The sequence below is a fragment of the Pipra filicauda genome, unplaced genomic scaffold (genome assembly GCF_003945595.2).
Source record: "Pipra filicauda isolate LSUMZ 115617 unplaced genomic scaffold, ASM394559v2 scaffold66_size7647185_pilon, whole genome shotgun sequence".
NCBI lineage: Eukaryota > Metazoa > Chordata > Aves > Passeriformes > Pipridae > Pipra > Pipra filicauda.
Genome location: NW_024104831.1, coordinates 3,162,278 through 3,181,284, shown reverse-complemented (window position 1 = coordinate 3,181,284; position 19,007 = coordinate 3,162,278). Strand labels below are relative to the sequence as shown.

Below are 19,007 nucleotides of genomic sequence, written 5' to 3'. Positions count from 1 at the left end.
GGAGGTTTTTCTCTTTTTACAGTCCTAAAGCTACGATAATTGACTTCTGAAATTAATCAGCTCTCTGAATAATCAACTTTTAGTCAATGCACCTGTAAGGTTCTGCCTGAACAGCATTTAACAGGATTCAATTAATAGACTGTGAAGTCCTTGGGACAGAGTTTTTTTCTTAATTTTATGCTTTCACTTTATGGCGTTGATTTTCTAACAATTTCAGTGAGTCCCTGAGAATACAGGTGCTCTCCAAGCCTGAAAATGCATTCCTCACTATTCACTCTTGCTCTTGAGTATTTCCGATGCAACCAGATTAAAATGTGCTTCTCATATTCTGAGTGTCCTGGCTTCCTAATGTTTTTAAAAGGGTCATTCACTTTAGTGAGAGTTTGCAACTGAATGAAAAATTCACTGGATTTGATTTTTGCATTCTCACATGCTAAAAGGAAAGTGAAGTACAAAATTACCTTCTTAGAACTTAAAAATTACCATGTCGAGATTGAATTACAGACATGATGAAGAGAGGTATCTTATCCATATGAAGCATATACATGCTAGTTGATATCAGTATGCTGACAAGAAACCAAGAAGATTTCCAGAAATCCTCAGCATCTAGATCTGGATGAGTTTCAAGACATGGTTGTCTCTAGTCTAGTGCTATAACGAAGTACCAGATTTTCAAACATTTTTAAGCATCGATATCCCCCCCCATCTTAATGGGAGCAGGTGGATGAACACATTTGGAAATCTAGTTCACTACTGTACTGGAAGGAGAATGAGAGATCAGATGTTTTCAAGTGCAGATGTATCTGTTAGTACCCTGGAATAGAACAAACCTGTCCCTTTATTTCTGTATATTTCAAACACAGAATAACAGAATGGTAGAATATGCTGAGTTGGAAGGGATCCACAAGGAGCATCAAGTCCAACCCTTAGCCCTGCACAGGACCATCTCCAAAAGTCTCACCATGTGCCTCAGACTATCATCCAAATGCTTCTTGAACTCTGTCAGGCTTGGTGCTGTGACCATTACATATGTGTTGCAGAAAGATTGTGGTGCTCCTAAAAGGCCAGATATTGCTTCCAAAACTAGAGGTGAAAAACTGATTCTGTTAGCTATCATCAATGGTCTCATTTGCCAACAATTATTTAACTTCACAAATCTTTAAGGATTTTACAAGTAAAACTCATGCAGCTTTAAAACTGTTGAGTTTTGTTGTTTTGTTGTTTGGGTTTTTTTTTTTTTCAGTCTGATTATTCACAGCTTGCTAATTTGTAATTGGACTTTTGCAACTCAAAAACCTCCAGATTTCAGAAAAACTAATTTATTTTTTCTTGGTTTAATTGTGGTATTCGCACTCAAAACTGTGGAGTGAGATTGCTTCTAGTGGGTCGTGTGCAGTGTTCTGGAACTAATAAAATATATTATTGATTGCTTAATGAAAAGCACCATGTTCATACAAATTTACTGTGGCTGAGAATGGATACAACAGTTATTTCTTATTCTGTTTTGAGGATCACCTGCCATTTTACTTGGGTGTATTTCTGCATATCAAGTGTGCTTTTAAATTAAATTATGGTTGCCTACAGGGCACTATATTGGGTGGCTCCATTAAGGTGCCCTTATACTTTTCCTTCCATGCAGTGCTACCCGTTGCTTTTAATTTAGCTTAAGATCATCAAAATTAATTATGATAGAGTGTATTAAAAGTTGAAATAGCAAATCAAGGAGTTTTATTAAGTGCCCTTTAGATTTCCTTATGTGTTTAGTGGTTTTAGCTTTTATTTGCTCATCACTGTCTGATTCATCATGATTACTATGAGAAGGATCTGTTAAGTAGAACAAAAATGTCTGAATATGGGGGTAATAACTACAACTCTCAGTTCCTACCCGGGCTTGATATCTCTACCATGTAAAATAAATGTACAACTGTTCTAGTAGTACTGTTGACTACTTGTAACTGTCCTTCTCCTGTTGAGGTGTTTGGTCTGTGCACTTGGCAGCAAAGCGGTGGTTGTGCATTAGGCTTTTGAAAATGCTGCTGATTCCCCTCCATCATCTCAATGGCAAAAATTCCAGAGTGTCAGTGGCGCATCCCAACAACCGTCACTGCACTGTGACAAGTGTTGTAGTGGGGAATGGTCCCCCACACTATCTGCCAGACATGACACAGCGTGCCTGCTGCATGGAGTGCTCAAGGCAGGATTTATTTGGATTTTTTAACTCACAGTTGGTAGGAACTGGTGGACACCTGCATATACAGTGGTCACCTTGGGTGGGCTTGTTTCTGTGCTGTGTTGGTTGCTGTCCCCAGGCACATAACCTGTGAGGTTCCCCTAGGCAGAAACTCCTGCGGGAATCCTAATTTAGTTGGTGCCCAAAAGAATTGTTAATTCTGTGGTTCTAGTTCACACCTTATAAACCTTTAGCCTTCTACTACAGCAGAGCAAACTTCATACAAATGCCTGAGCTTGCTCTGTCCTCTGCATCTGCTGAGTCTCTATCCGGGTCTTACTACCTGGTTGCTCAAACTGGAGTGACTCAGGGTGGTGGGATGCATCTGCATCTGGAGAATAAGATCTGGTATTCATTAGTGACATTGAATTACAAAGCTCCACACATAAGAGATTGTAACATCTGTGTTGTATTCCAAATCTAATTAACAATATGATCTCAGGAAAATAGACCATCTACAAAACTCAACCTGGAAAAGATGCTGTATGTGGTTCAGTGAACTATCATGTATTCATTTTACTCATGCTGTAAAGTCATAGCTTTTTAAGTGAAAAAGACATAATAACCACCTGTAACCACCTTCAACCTTAACCTGTCTATCCCCACTACATTACCTCAGGTAATACATTTGATATATGTACTATACCCATTAATGTGTAGGGCAACATACTCTTCTTAACCATAGCCTACTTGCAGAGGATTAATAATTTAATGAGCAACAGAATAAGCACAATACCTGTACTAGAACCATTCCATTGAAATAAAATACATGAAAATCCCTGCTAAACACAGTAGTACTCGAACACATACCCTGAATGCATTGCACTGTGATGAGTCTTGTAGTGGGGAATGATCTTCCCTCAGGTGAAATCAGCTCCTCATTTCTAGATGTATCTACAGCCAGTGTACCCAGTTATCCATCAGTTGTGCTTCTCAGGTGAAATCAGCAACCCACCTGAAATAAGACCCAGTATGCACTAGCTTCAAGACCATTAATTCCCCGTAAACTCGTAGCACAACCTGCTCCTTCATACCTTTGGCTCATACAAGTCAAAGAATGTAATCCATTAATTTATTTAATAAACAAAAATTCTTTTGGGGTAAAAGAGGATGACAAAAATAGTTTTGCATTAATTATACAATTCTGTGTAATTGTAATATCCTTTTGTTCCAAAAGTTAGGTCTCCTCAATGTTTCAAATTCTCCCTTTGCTTCTAGTCAAATTTTCTTTAGATTCACTTATGATTTTCCTATACCATTTAAACTCCTGCTGATCATCAGAAATATTATTTCCTCTGTAATCAGTCTGCAGGTTATCTCTAGGACATATTTCAGATCAACCAAACAGGCTGTGCTTTTTCAATCTTTCACACAGTGAGGCATATTTTAAAGACAGCATCATTGCATCTTTTCAGAATGATTTCCAGTTCCTTGATATCCTTTCAGTATTATAGAAATTAATTCTGAACAAAGAATTTCAATACTAGTGCCACTAATGCTGCCTTACCATTTTTATCATGTCTCCTTGCTTGCAAATCAATTAAGGATCATGTTAGCTCACTGAAGAAAATCAGGTTCAACTGGTCATCTACTATTATAGTCATTTGTTATCAATCTTGAGACAGAATCATTGCTCTTTACAATAGCTTTTCTCATCTTACAAATAATCCTTGTTTCTAGATAGAAGTCCTTACACTTGGCTGCATTAAAACCTATGTTTAGATCCAATCTGACCTCTGCAAGTGATCCAAGTCACTCTACAACTGACCTGTTCTCCGTATTATTTACCATTCTACCAATAGGTCGCAACCAGTTCACTGATTAATTGAAAGTAAAAGGAAATAGATTTTTTTCTGTATAAATTATTTTAATGCATGAGGCCATGACCCAAAGCCCATTAGGCTCACTGAAAGAATTTCTATTGAATTTGGGGAACTTCAGATGGGGTTCTGAGTCAGTTGCAGTTTTGCTGCTTTAGGAATTGTTCTCATTCCAGGATAGAGTAGAATACATTATAGGCTTTCCTGACAGCTACAGAATTAATTTTTTGTTAGTTTAATCTAGGTTTTATAAAAATTATTATTATTATTATTTTATTTTTTTAATTGTGCCAGCAAATTACATTCAGGCAGGATGGGGTCAAAAGCTGGCTTCCGAACCCACACTGGAATCAAAGATAATGTTCAATAGCTTAACAAGCTAATAGTCTATGCATCCAGTTTCTGGAATTATCTATATGCATGGTCTTAATATGTTCTGTATTTTCTAAAAGAGTAAATCTGTTGATTCAATCATTTTTCCTTAGTGACACTAATGAAAAGCTTTATTTGATGATTCTGAATCAAAATTCAGGCTGGTTGACAATTTTGTGGTAAACCACAAAATTTCAGATTTTCATTCAAAGATGGTATGTACTTTTTAAAACACTGAATAATTTTCCTACATATTTTATAATCTTAAAACACTGAATAATGTAAATTGTCTTTGTTTCAAGTAACTCTAGGAATAATATCAGTAATCCTTAATTGGTGGAAATTTTTTTTATAAAGAAAAAATAGAGGTTTCCATTCAATTCCAGTTTCGTGAACCTCAGTTTCTAATAGAAAGTGGAATGTATTTTATTTGAACCTGTCTTGACTATATGATTTACAAACTAATTTTTTTTCAGTGACTGGTACTTGGTGTTTTTATGGGCAGCATCTGATGCAGTAAGTCCTTGATCTCAGTTTAGATTAAAGCACCAGATTAATAACTAATAATAATTTTTCAACCAAAAATAAGCTGTTATAGAAATAAGGAGGGGTTACTTTCAGGTGAACATTCTTCAGCATTGGCTTGAAGCCATCTTCAGCAGTCAGCTACAGATAGATTTATTGGTCAGATGACTTTAAATGTAAAACAAAAATTAAAATCCCAATCTTGGAAATCTGTGTAACAATAAAATCGTGGTCCATGCCAACACCTAGATTGTTGTAAAGGAAAGCAAGAATCTATGTGGACTTAAGAACTACAGCAATCTGCCTCAGGCCACAAGATATCCCCCCGTTTTTTCCCCCAAAATCATAACTAGGGGGTTGAAAAAGCCTTTACTATGTTCTTTTAATGATATTAAAGGCAGGACCTACAATTTTCTCCCTTTCAGTGGCTAGAAACAGAAGTTTTACTTCTAGTTTTTACCTATGTGTTTTGGTACACAAGGCTGTATCTTTCAATATCAAAGTAGTTGAGTAAGATAATTATACTGATACTAAAAGATTCAATGCCTGTAGGCTTTCTTCAGTGTATTGTGTATTTATATCAGAAATGAAGCTTGTCTTGTCTGCTTGCTGTGCTGTGCATGGGTTCTTAACCTCCTGCTAAGATGCTAGCTATTGATTTGGGTTGGCTCTCTCTGTAGGTGCCTGGCATGTTGCCTTATTCTCACAAAGCAATAAATACCTAGTTCTGAAAATCTGGACTTTTGTTGGTACTTTCAGATGGCCACCAGAAGCACATCTTCACTGGCTGACTGAGAGTACTGCCTTAATATAGGGACCTAAAATCTAAATTGAAAGTGGCATGCAGTAACTTGAGCAAAGACAGTAGATGTTCTGCCCTTTGCTGAAAAGTGGGTGGATAGCTGACCTGCAGCTGATAGCTTGTTACCAGTGGGTTTTATTGAAACTTTCTACGTTCTTTTCCTCAAATGGTTTTAAACCCTTTTTTATAAGGATTTACATATCAAGGGATAAATAGGTTTTGCATGGGGTCTTATGTAATAAATTCAATATATGGGTATCACTGTGTGAGATGTTTCCCTATTGCACTGATAATTTGCAGTCAGCAGTGGTTTTTAGTTTGGTTGGTTTTTGGGGTTTTTTGGCATTCCCCAAGTCTGCTATGAAGATACGAGTAGGGACAGAGAGAGAATGAGACTTTCTTACTTTCTCTTTTTTTTTTTTCTGTATTTTTTTGATAGAGTTCATATGTAAGAAAGGGGAAGTCACAACTGTAGTGGTGATGTGGAATGCTGGTCAAAAATTTCCTTGGGCAGTTTCAACAGGTGAAACATCATGTCAGAAATAGTCAGCTAGGCAGTAAAACTGAGGAAGGAAAACCAGGAAGATTGTCAGAAATGTGTTCCTGGCTGAGTGACAGAGACCCACTGCAACAAGCATGCAAACGTGCATAATCAGTTGTGTGAGCAGTGTTGCTGAAATTAAGGGAAGGAAAGATGTAAAAAGGAAGGATATTACTACAAGTATTATTTTTCAGGTTTTCAACCTTCAATCTGTGGAATAGTTTGGCTTTTACTGCTCAGCTTTACAAAACACTTCAAAAAGTATTGATGTAACAGAGGAAGGAATATGAGTAATTGAGCAATATAGGCTCTTAGATCTCACATTTCTATGACTCATAAAATTCAGGCTATGAAAAGTAGGACAAGCTTTAATGCAAGGAATAACACAAACATTAATGTCAGTTTATTTTTTTCCATCAATAACTTTGAATCACAAAAGGTTTCCCCATTTTTTCTCTATTTTAAGGAGGAAAAGAATTCACAGCTCCATCTTCACTGCTCTGCTTAGCGAAGACCAAGGACAAACAAACGGCAGGAAAACCTGGAGAGTGTTTTGCTGCAGATTGGGAGCAGCCACTAGGAGGGGCTGACTGCCTTGTAGAGAAGGTAGGGGATTGATTTACTACCAATTCCAATAAAAAGTGTTAATAAAATTTCAGTTCTAAAAGTAGTGCTAAGCTAAGACAAAGTTGGAGTATTTATATATTATTTACAATGGTTACATAATAACTTGTGGGATAAATGCTGGGTTTAATACTAATGTACTTCCAGGCAGCGAAGATATTTGAGGGCTTGATTTCAAAAAAACCCTCAGAACACTGTTCTCTACTAAAAGATAAGATCTGATTCATGTCAGTGCCTTAGAAAGAAATGTCCTGTATTTTATGCACCATTGCGGGACACAGATAAAATAGCTGATTGAATAATAAAAAAAAAGAAAAGGTCTCTGTTCCGTATATGTTTGAAAATCAGTGTGTGTTAGGCCAGGTGGCCTTATTCATAAGCATGGCTCTTGGACAAAACAGCGTCTGTTTTCCCATAACAGCCTTTTTTGCTGCATTATAATCTCTTTATATATTTAATACCATAAATAAAACACTGGCGTAGAAGAAAACTATAAATAAAACACTGGCATAGAGGGGATATGCCAAAAGTGATCTCTCAAATTTTTTTCTTTCATATCAATGCCATAGTTAAAAGAAAAGTCTATTCAGTGCCATACTGGAAGGGATGTGGAAGCAATAGTTGCATACCTCTCTAGACTGGCAAACATAAATAGTCACACCAGCAAAGTTACAAATGGGATTGTTCTTAGTGATTCCTATCAACTGAGGCTTCCTTTTTCTCCTCCTTTACCTAGAACTTATCGGTTATGAAAGATGACAGAGTGATGATTCTGACCTCTTATTCAGAGGTATTTTGGAAAAGATTGCATATTTCAACCAGAGATCAAGGACCATGAAAAAAGGTAGGAGGGATTGCTCTTCTATCCTAATTTACAAGACAGTGAGTGAAAACTGGTGTTTGGCCTATGATTATAATTACTTATATATGATCTGGTGAAGGACACTTCAGGGCAAATGCATCCTGTACATAACTTCTTTTCTTGTTTAAAAAAGGAAGGAGAGAATTTGATTTAGAAATGTAAGTGTGAAATATATACTTTTTTCTTTAATTTAAAGAGAGTCTTGAAATCAAAAATATTGCAGCTGCCAAACTGTAGCCCAGTAAATTTGCTGAAATAAGGTTTATTTTAGAGATCTGGAAAAATAAGAAAGGGACAAAGAGAATCCTCAGTTCTCTAAAGGCAAATTTCAGTGAGGACAGATAGGTTTATTGTGAAAAATGGGCTAAGGATATTCTTCTTTGGGTAGAGGATGTAAATGATCAAGGTGAAAAGGGACAACATGAGCTGACCATCTGTAGTCAACAAGAAGATATTTTATTTTTTCCATATTCAAAAGTACACTACTGTGAGTAGGAATCTTCTTCACACTGATATAATTAGTATCAGCGCAAGAAACCTGTCTCCTGTTTGTTTATAAGCAAGGGAAAAAAGCCAGCACTAATGAAAGTTAAAGCATGGTTTCAAAGCAGCTGTTTGCTCTGTGAAGGAGACAAGTTGAATATTGCTTTTAAGCAGACAAGATCACTGCTCCCACTGAGTTCATATGGAAAATGGTCCCTGTGACTTCAGTGCTGCCTTCACGGTAGGCTGAGGAAGGCTGGAAACTGCTGCCTTTCAGAGGCTAGTTCTTGATTTGCAGGGAAGAAACAATTCCTACTATTGGTGAATTCAATATGCGAGTGTTGACAAGGGTCTAGGCTTCGCAGAAAGGTCAGTATCTGCATTCAGAACTTGGTGCGAGCTTCTTGAGGCAGGGTATTACCTTTAAGAAGAGAAACAACGCCCAAAACCCAGATGGGAACTGACAACTCCTGCTTCATTGCCAGCTCAGCTTTGGTGCTGCCTCTCACAGAAGTGTCCACATAGTGTAGCTCCCATTTCTTTTGCTCAGAGGGATTCCCACTCCTGATGAGCTGGAATAGCAGCAACAAGAGGTGGCAGCTATGCAGAACTGCCTGTGGGTGGCAAAGGCTCTTAAACCACTTCACAATACTGACTCCTAATGAGTTTATTCAGATATTCTAAATTCCTTCACCAGTGGCAATATTGGGAAGCTCAAAGTAAAAGAACAGCATACTGTCCCATATCAACTATTTCACCTACAAACTCTGTCTGAAAGAGTTCTTTATACAGACAATCCACCAGAAAATCAAAGATGGAAATCAAATATCCAGACTAAACATTTTTGAGGGGAGAAAAAGAACAAAAGCTGTCCAATCCTACATGGTGGGGCCATATACTCATGCGAAGTTGATTAAACTAATAAATGCATTATAAGCAAAAGCGATAACTGTCTTAGTACCAAAATTATTCTTTCATTGTGAGGTGTGAGACGATGTGTCATTGGTATAGTGCATGAGAATTCATCTACCATCAAGAACACAAGATTCCCACCTACTCTATCATCTGACCTGGTGCAGGGATACAGATTTAAGATACTTAGAAGTAGGTTTACAGTGCCATTTTATCTCTCTCTTTCCTATTAGACCTTGTGTTGCATCTGCCATTATTGTGAGCAAGTATCAAAAGTCCTAGACTGTCTAAAATGTTATTTAGCCTCCGTCAAGTTTCCCCTATTAGAAATCCAATAAAGTGCTCTCTTGGACCAACTGGTTAGTTGTTGGCAAGTGAATATCAATTATTTTAGCTGTGATAGCTGAAATACTTGCCATCTCTGGCTGCCTCCATGGCCAGTTTCATAGATCAGAAGATACGTGGGACACCTCAATTACTCAAGGCCAAAGTGACTTGGCTAATAGATCATTAGCAGCTTGAGCTAAGCAACAAGGCTTTGCAAGAAGCTGCTAGGGGATGTGTGCATTGCTCTTCACTGGTATGCAACCTTAGCTGTCTTCATGACTTCTGTCTGTATGTGGATGGTGTCTGATTAAGATTTTTTCTTCATTTCATAGTAAACTTTCCCTTGCATAGAGAGCACCTGTTTAATATTATCCTGAATGAACTGTAATTTGAACATGACAAAATTAGAGAACAGAGTCTCCATTAAAGAGGGAAAGTTGTTCTTTTAGGGTAAATTTCCTGGGCTTCTTAAGATGGATCCACACCCTGTTGACAGCAAAGATCCTTCACACTAACACAAAAGCCTGAATAAGATCAGAGATTAGTAACTGTAAAAGAAACATGACAACTCTTCATTCCTTTTTAAGTAAGGTTTAGTGTTTAAAATGCAGTTGACCTAATTTTGTTTGGAAAATCTCTTACTCTTTTTATCCACATTTTCAGGCGTTTTCCTCTTCCCTTTACTTTAAGGGAGCATGCCATGTAACTTTATGGCTTCATTCTGCTCAACTCTTTCACTAAAGAAAATATGGTAGCTGGGATAAAATGTGCTAAAGTAAGTCCAGTGTCAAGCATATCTTACGTGACTTCAGTCAAATGCACGGTTTTCACTGTGATGAAGCTTGATTTTGCATCTGTTCATACTTTTATAGACAAAAAATATTACTTGTAGATATCCACAGTTGAAAACATTTTTGATGTATGAACCTTTCCTTGAAATAAGACTTCTAAAGTATAATCTTTCTTGCATATTACAGTTAATGAATCCTAAGTTCTTTGTGGCCTTAGTTAGAAATCTGCTGACCTCAGGGAGGATGAATTACTGGCTACTAAGTATTAGTAATAGTAATCCTAAACACTGTTCAGTCCCTTAAGTTTAGGATCCTAAAATCTCCCTGAATAAATTCACCAGGAGAGCACATATAGCTGAAGGTTTGATGGACTGGGAAGTGCCAACCTTTTCTACAAATGATCCCTGATGTTGCAGCCACTATTATATATGAGAAGAGACCTTTTAAGAAGCTGGATAAACTTGATGCATCCAAAATCATTAAACACCTGTTCCATTAATGACATGGAATTTGTCTTGTGTACAATTGCAGCAGATTCCATCTGACAGTTCCTCTGAAAGAATTGGGCCTAATAAGGAGGGCAGAGGTCCTCAGCTAATGAGCAAGTGGAGGTTCTGATCTATTAGGTTAGATAGAAACTACTGTGTTTTTGAGACTTAAAATATGACCGGGGCTTTGGCCTTGTTTTGAAACATTTATTAATCAGTGCCTTAATCCTGAAGGACTATTCACCTGAAATCAGTAGAACTATTCACAAAAGTAAAAGATGTACTATTGGGCCATAGCAATATATTCCCTAACATCATTAATTCATCCTCCGCCTCTCAGCCCCTCTTTCTCCAGCATGCTGGCTCATCATCCAGCGAGGATGAGTTAGTCTTGTTTAGCCCTTGCTTAGTCTGCAAGAAATGTACTAACTGAAGATCGTTTCTTTATAATCTGAATTCTTGACTAGTAGAAAAGCCACTTTTTTTTCTCTAACAAAAAGTTCTGTTCTAAGTAAAGTCATAGCTCAACATGCTTAACATACTTAGGTGAACTTTTTGCCAGAAATACCAATATTATTGAGTTTATAATTCTGTTTCCAGAAAATATTAATGAAAATATCTGTGAGGATTATTATTTTCATGTGAAAGCAAATAATTTCAGAGAAAAAACTCTACAGAAATTAAGTATATTTTTGCAGATTTCAGTAACCATGAAAAACAAAAACAAACAATGAATTAAAACTTTAGAACAATTTGACTGTGTGAAATAACTACTAACAGAGTTTGGGCACTGTGCAGTGATGTCATCCTGTTTCTCTCTCCACGTTGTGACTCATTTTATAACGTGTATTGGCACTGAGAAAACTGTGCTGAAGTCTCACAGGCACTTATCTCCACTTGACCTCTCCAAAATGCAGCCATCGAAACAGTAACTATTTATGTGAGTGTCAGAGACTTGTGGTAACAGTTTTTTGAATGAGATTTGGTGATTTATTCTTATCATTGGGTACTCTGTTAGAGATGGGATTGAGGCATGGTATATTTGGGATGTCGTTACCCTTTGAAGTCATTAGTATTTTAGGCAGAGGAATGTAAAGAGGCAAATGTACTGAAGCTGTATGTGGTATCACTGACAGAATGGTGGTAGGCCCACTGTAACGAAAGGCTCCAAAAGTACAGGCTGAACTGAAGACACAGACAATGTGGTTAGAAAGGCTGTTACAAACATCTCTTTCATGAGTCAGGCCTAGGAGGACTGATGTGAAGTACAGTGTTTGGTAGGTCACATGTAGCTGCTTGCCCACCATGGAGCATGGTTGGACCTCCTCTGGTTGCACTGTTACAATGAGCTCTTCGCTTAGGGAAACACGTGAGATATTGCAGATTTGCCACAGGCAGCAGATGTTCCCATATGAAATGATAGTAAATGATGTTCTGTAATTATTTTAGAAACTGGATGTAAAAAAATACAGCAATTTTTTTTTCCTAGTGGATCCTCATTCATTTTTGTCTTGTATACCTAAACCTGTGCAAAAAGTAACCATTCAACTGCATTATCTTCCACTGCTAGCACTGTTCTTCAAGGCACTCTCCTTTGAGTGAACATTCTTTGCCCTTAATCTAAGACTTAGTGCTAGAAAGGTCTGGTTGGAAGAATAATGCAGACATTATTCCTAATATGAGTACAATTTCCACCTCCAGAAAGCATTTTATCTGTATAGTTTATGCTGATAAAATAGGTAAACCACAAACAGTATGCCATGTTTTGTCAGTTACCCACCCAGTTAAAGTGTTTACTAATTCAAAGTTGTTACATAGTCAAACTTAATGTTTTGAGTGTTGTCCTAGCTCCTAGCTTAAGGCAATTATTAAATGCTGACCTGACTTTTTATCATTAATATATCCTGTGTTGAGTTGGTCTGTTAAAGATAAGTAGTGTGATACTACCTCCTGTATTCCTTGGATGGCACATGATGAAGACTAGCCCACCTTACACATACATACTCCGGGCAAATAAAAATAGCTAATATACTGAAAAAAAAAAGATTTTATTTTCTATTGCACAGCATGAATTCTTCCCTGCTCAATGTGCAACAAAACAAATCCTGGTTTGTGACTGCTAAGACCAAAAAGTGCAAATTCAGTTTTCACTTAATTTATTAAGCAGCTCTGGTTTTACAGTGTAAGAGATTATTATTTCAGATTGTGCTAATATAGCTTACTTTGTCACTACTCCAAAAAAGTACCATGTATTTTTCATCTTCTTGTCTTTACCAAACTGTAAGAATTTTTTTTCAATCCTAGATCATATAGAGTCTCCTTTCAGAACCTGCTGATTGACAACAGCAGCTTTGTTAAGGCAAAGTAAATGTCATAAAATGTTTTGTTCTACTGCAGACACTGGCAAATAATTGGCATCTGTTTTCTGTTGTCTAGCTGCCATTCTGTTTTCTGAAACAGAAGCTTCCATTTCTCATTTAATTCCTTGATGAATTCAGTCTCTTATGGGATTGAAAAAATTGTTAGAAAAAAAATGTAAAACATTCTGTTAAAGGAAACCTAAATAGTTTCATAGTGATTTCCGTGTAATTAATTATTCAGACTGGTTGGAACTTCTTAAAATAAACCAAATAAAAATTCAAGAATGTTTATCTTGACAACTGTAAAATTCTTCGGCTGAATAATATAATTACTTCTGTGTTTGTCTGGATATTCTTGATAGATTCTATTGGAATTCAGTCACTTTTGTCATCAGCTTTACTGTTTTACAAAATACAGCATAATTTCTGTGTATACAGTAGGAAATTTTTCAATTGTATCCAACTATTGGCTAACAGGATATAAAATAATTATCAAAATATATATTCATCTCCTTAGTGCTTTATGCAGATAAAATAGCACTCTGACTTTAGGAATTCTTTTGGCTAAGCATATGACATTAATACTCATTAACATGCTCTCAAATATATTGTCAGAGTGGTAATAAAATCAACATCTTCTAATTTTTATACTGAAACTAAGCCAAAGTGCATTTGATCTTGTGACTACTTAGCAGTGTGCATGATACTAAAAATATCAACATAAATGCTGAATAAAAATATAATCTCTTTATTAAGTGAAGACAATATTGCATCTTTTATTGTGAACTGATGTTGTTCAACTACATAAGCAAAATGCATGATAAAAGACTAAGAATCAGGCAGCTGGATAACAGAAGAGATCAGCTTTTGTTTTCACACTTAAATGTTTTATAGTTTATCATAAGATACCAAATAACACACAAAGTTAATTCCTGTTTTTACACTTACTCTTTGCCGCTAAAGTCTCAATAGTCATTGAAGTTTATGGGAAATATTTGCCTAGAGTAATGTAAAAATCAGATACTTTTTCTGCATTGTTTCAGATCAGACCAGCATACAGTACATTAACAGTGGAATCTGCTCACAACACACTCCAGTAAAATTCAAATTCTACAGTCTTAAAAAATGAGTTGCAAATTTCTTCACTGATGTGAAATGAAGATATGGTTCTAGATAATATGAATCTGTGATTATTTAGAAGCAGTATAAATTAAATATATAAGTATTTTGAAGATAAAAATGCATATATAAACACAGATATTTGCTTCCAGAGCCCTGAATCTGTAAGATTATTTATGTGAGATAAGGTAAAATATGTTGTGGAATCATTGTCTTTTCATGTATAGTATGTGTGAGATATTTCTGTCTCAATCCTATCCCACATCCTGTGCGAATTCCTAGGTTTTTTTACTATCTAGTTACTAGCAGATTTAGAAGCCAAATCACTGCAGATCTTTATAAGATACTTTACCCCAATCTTACAGTTGTGGTCTAGTACTGATAGTGACATGTAGGAAAAAAAACAGTTACTCCCTCCACCAGAGAGTTTTGATATTAGCAGGAAAATGTGGGAAGTTTTGTTTTGTAGAGCCTTTATTATCTTCATCATTTATGAGACAAAATGGCAATAATTTAATTTACAACATCGTGAATCTGTATCACTGAAATAATGAAGTCTTGCTAAAATAATTTTCACTCTCTCCCAAACCTTGTTATTATGATTTTGGTTAAAAATAGTTGTCTGAGGCCTCATTTCAACATTACAGTTAGTTACCCAGCATTCTCAGATTTGACCTTTTTCATCAGCCTCAGTTGCTGTTCCTAGTTTGGCTGTATGCTTACCTCTCTCATCCTATTTTACTTCCTTCTCTGTTAAAAAAATCCATTAGAAAATCATTATGCTCTGTGCCAAATAATTCTTTGTGAAATACTGCCTATAATATTTTCAACTCTTGTATCAGAACATAGCCTGCAGTGTTTCAAGCTGATTTGATATTTTGAGAAATTTTCATATGTTTTGCTATTCTGATTGAACATTAAGAAGAACAGAGAAGGAAAATAAAACAACTTAGTTCTGAAGAAAGAACAAGTGCCTCTTCTCTTTTTTATAGAAATTTTTGAATATGTCATGTCTTGCTGCTTCTGAATGACACCTGAAGAAGAGTTGCCCAGAATTTTTTTTTTTTTTAACTTTGCAAACTGATCTACTAAAAAAAGTGTTTCATGACCTTTTAACATTCATAGTGATGCTCTACTATGATTTATAGCAAGCAGTTTTTTGAACTCTTATCAAATCATAAACATATTGCTGCCATTCTCTCTATCATGGAAACAGCTACAACCAAGCATTGTCCAGGGACTCCCACATAAGGAGGATGAGGATCTGTTGAAGTGAGTTCAGAGGAGGGCCACGAAGATGATGAGAGGGTTGAAGCACCTCTCCTATGAAGACAGGCTGAGGGAGTTGGGGTTGTTCAGCCTGGAGAAGAGAAGGGTCTGGGGAGACCTTATAGCACCTTCCGGCACCTAAAGGGCGCCTAAAAGAAAGGTGGAGAGGGACTTGTTACAAGAGTGTGTAGTGATAGGACAAGGGGTAATGGTTTCTATCTGAGAGAGGGCAGGTTTAGACTAGATATTAGGAAGAAATCCTTCACTAGGAGAGTGATAAAGCACTGGCACAGGTTCCCCAGAGAAACAGTGGCTGTCCCATCCCTGGAAGTGTTCATGGCCCGGCCGGATGGGGATTTGAGCAACCTGGTCTTAGTGGACAGTGCCCCTGCACATGGCAAGGAAGTTGGAACTAATGATCTTTAAGGTCCCTTCCAACTCGAACCATTCTACGATTCTATGATTGTATAAGCATTAAAAAGTTTAGCCTGTAGCAAAACCCTATTCTGTGTAAATGCTCTGGCCAATTGAAATTTGTACAGTCACATTTTTCTCTGAAGTGCAAATAATGCAAGGAAACTGTTGCTATCCTGTGACACAATAACCATTAAGCTGAAGTATACACTTAAAGATGTATAGTGCACAGGATAATTCAGTGAAAAGGCAAAAGGTTTTCATATTTCTTTAGTTTATTGTAGTAGAACTGGTTCTAATAAATTTTTGGGTGTTGTCACCTAAATTTTACTTTGTAAACAATTTTAGGAAAACTATTTTCATAATACAGAACCTAAGAATTCCTGAACTTATGTTGTAATGCTATTCAGATGTATACTGAAGTTCTAGTACTCACGTTTTTTCCTACTGAAAATATTATAGCCTTACATTATCTTAGAAATTATATTAATACCCCTAATATTTCCTTTTTTTTGAATGAACTCAATGGAACTGTTATTTAGCATGGTATATATAACATATTATATAGCATGGTCTTAAAAAATGCTGTTTATTCATCTACCTTCCCTCCTTTAAGGATGGAGTCTTATGACATCTAAATCTCTCATAAGACTTATGGCCATATTTCTTCCTGAGTAGTAGGAAATGTACCTTTAACACTGAAATAGTTCAAAACAAAATGCTTTTGGTGATTTTGAGAAATCTGAAAACAAAAACTAATTCTGCACTTTCACTCCCCCAAATTTAAGTGAATTGTTTTATTTTTGAGGTTTCTCTACTTCATTTTAGTTTATTATTATTATTATTATTAGACATGTTATCATTTCCTTCTACCACCTAAAATGACTGATTTCTGCCTCGAGGTAAATTGCTTCCTTTTCTGATGTCTTTTTCTTGTAGATCAGAGTTCCAATATGGCCATGCTCTTGAAAGGGAAGCACCAAATGCACAGCTCATTTATCAAGGCAAAAGTGTTTAACTATGACCTTAAGCACATGCTGCTGCTTGTTAGTTTAACTGAAGCTACACAAACATGATAAAAGGTAACTGACCTTTATTCTGTGCTCTAGATATCTGTTTGATGATGGTCTCACTTTGTCCAGAGGTTTAAGAAGTGTTTACTTTTTAACTAACTCTCTGATTACATGATCCTCTTTTCCCTGACTCTCTTCCTTCATCATATGATACAGCTTTTTCTTAAGTCTGACATTTCAAGTGAGGGTCACTGTATTTATGCAGTGCCAAGAGTCTTATGTGCTGAGTATGCTCTTCCCCATTGTTCTGCAAATTAGTCAACATGAAATCAAATAGTGATAATGTGTTGTTATGATTAAGGTTAATAAGCTACTGATTATCTCCATAGACTACTGTTCCAGACACATTATTCAAATGGATTGCTTTTTTGAACTAGTTGATAAAAGATCCAAATTTCCCCCTGTTGTGATAAAAGATGTTGTAAGCCTTTAGAGAGATAGGGAAACATTACACAACAGGAACAGTTTACTCTGTCCAATACATTTCAAATCTCTTATGGTGACAGTAGCACACTGTGGCTCCAGAAAGCTTTGTCTGGTAACAAAAGGATGCTCTGAGACTAAGCCATTTGAAAAAAACACTTCTGTCAAGAAACCTATTGTTACCTTCCTGGTGCGTGCAACAAATTTAACAAATTATAGTGTTCAGTTAACCATGTTCTCTAAGCTTAATTGACATGCAAGGCCACTAGTTTTAAGGAATCTGGACTTTACTAGCATGAACTCAGTAGCTCAAATCAACCAACTTTCAGTAAAACCACTGAAGATAAAACAGTTTAAAAACTTTCAAAAAAACCCAACCCCAAACACAGCTAACAAACCTAACCATAATTTTAGCTGAGTCTTTGTCAAAACTGACAACCTGAAAAAACACTTCCTAATCTTCAAAATTCACAAAAGTTTTCAAAAGAATAAGCTTAAAAGAACACCAGTAACCTATATATTCATAGGATACATAAATCTCAGATCAAACATAGATTTTTCTTTTTAAATTATATTTTTTTTGCCCAGTAGTGGTTTTACAAATAATTTTAGATCATTTTCATTTTTGAAAACGCTTACCAGAACAACTTTTTCTTCTCTACACTTTTTTCTTCTCTAGCTCTTGAAGAGAACACTTTCCTTTGAAATATTCAGTAAAATCTAGATTTCTCTTAATGACAATGCTTCATGCTATATTTTTCATTAGCCTCAGGAAAAAAACTATGCAAGAACTTGAAAAGCTTTCTCTAACTTCTTAACTGAGTGTTCTGAGGGCTACCAACTGGGTCATTACTGGCAAACTTGTATTTTTATGCTTTACTACGCTGGTTGGAACTCACATACCCCAAAGAAGAGTAGCTGAACACTGAGCTAAGAAAGGGCACTTGTTCTGCCAAAGAAAGCAAGGTGCATGGTGCAAAAGTGCTTTGACAATCAATTATTAAGAATCCAGAGATGACAACCCATATACATGCATGTAAATCAATAACCTTTGAGCATTTAATCCGCAGGGATCACAGCAGACGGTGGCAGAAAGGATCAAGGTCAGGGATAGTGAAGTCAAAGTGATGGTGAAGACCAACTACAGCCTAGTCTACCCCTAAGAAAGGAAAGCTTGTAGTGGCTTCATTGAACAGTGTTGTACCATGTGATACCACATGAAAAAAGATAAGTTAAATTTTGAAGTTCATTTCTTGCATTTGTTTAAAGAAGTCCATCTTGTTCAGTTCATGTTTTTGTTACAAAGCATGCATGTGAATTACTAAGCTCTCAAGTTCCAACCATTTATTTTTCAAATATCTCTTTCTTACCTTATTTTTCCATAACCAGCTCCACAAGACATAAATATGAAGTCATTCAAAAATAGGAAAAAAATGGAAGTCTTATATTTGACTAAACAAACTGTTTTTTAGGCATACAGGAAAATCCAGGTTGCATCCCTGTATTACAAGGTGTTTGTGCGAGAGAGAATTAGTAAGATAATTAGTTATCTTGTGCATTTTTAAGGTGGGG

At 36.2% G+C, this 19,007-nt stretch overlaps 1 long non-coding RNA gene across 1 annotated transcript; it reads left to right on the top strand.

Moving 5' to 3' along the window:
- Window positions 1-6,165: 6,165 nt before the first annotated feature.
- Window positions 6,166-18,554, top strand: LOC113989037. Its single transcript, XR_005566239.1, has 4 exons — window positions 6,166-6,896; window positions 7,651-7,758; window positions 16,879-17,021; window positions 18,506-18,554. It is a non-coding gene; the product is annotated as an uncharacterized LOC113989037 (long non-coding RNA).
- The last annotated feature ends 453 nt before the right edge of the window (window positions 18,555-19,007 follow it).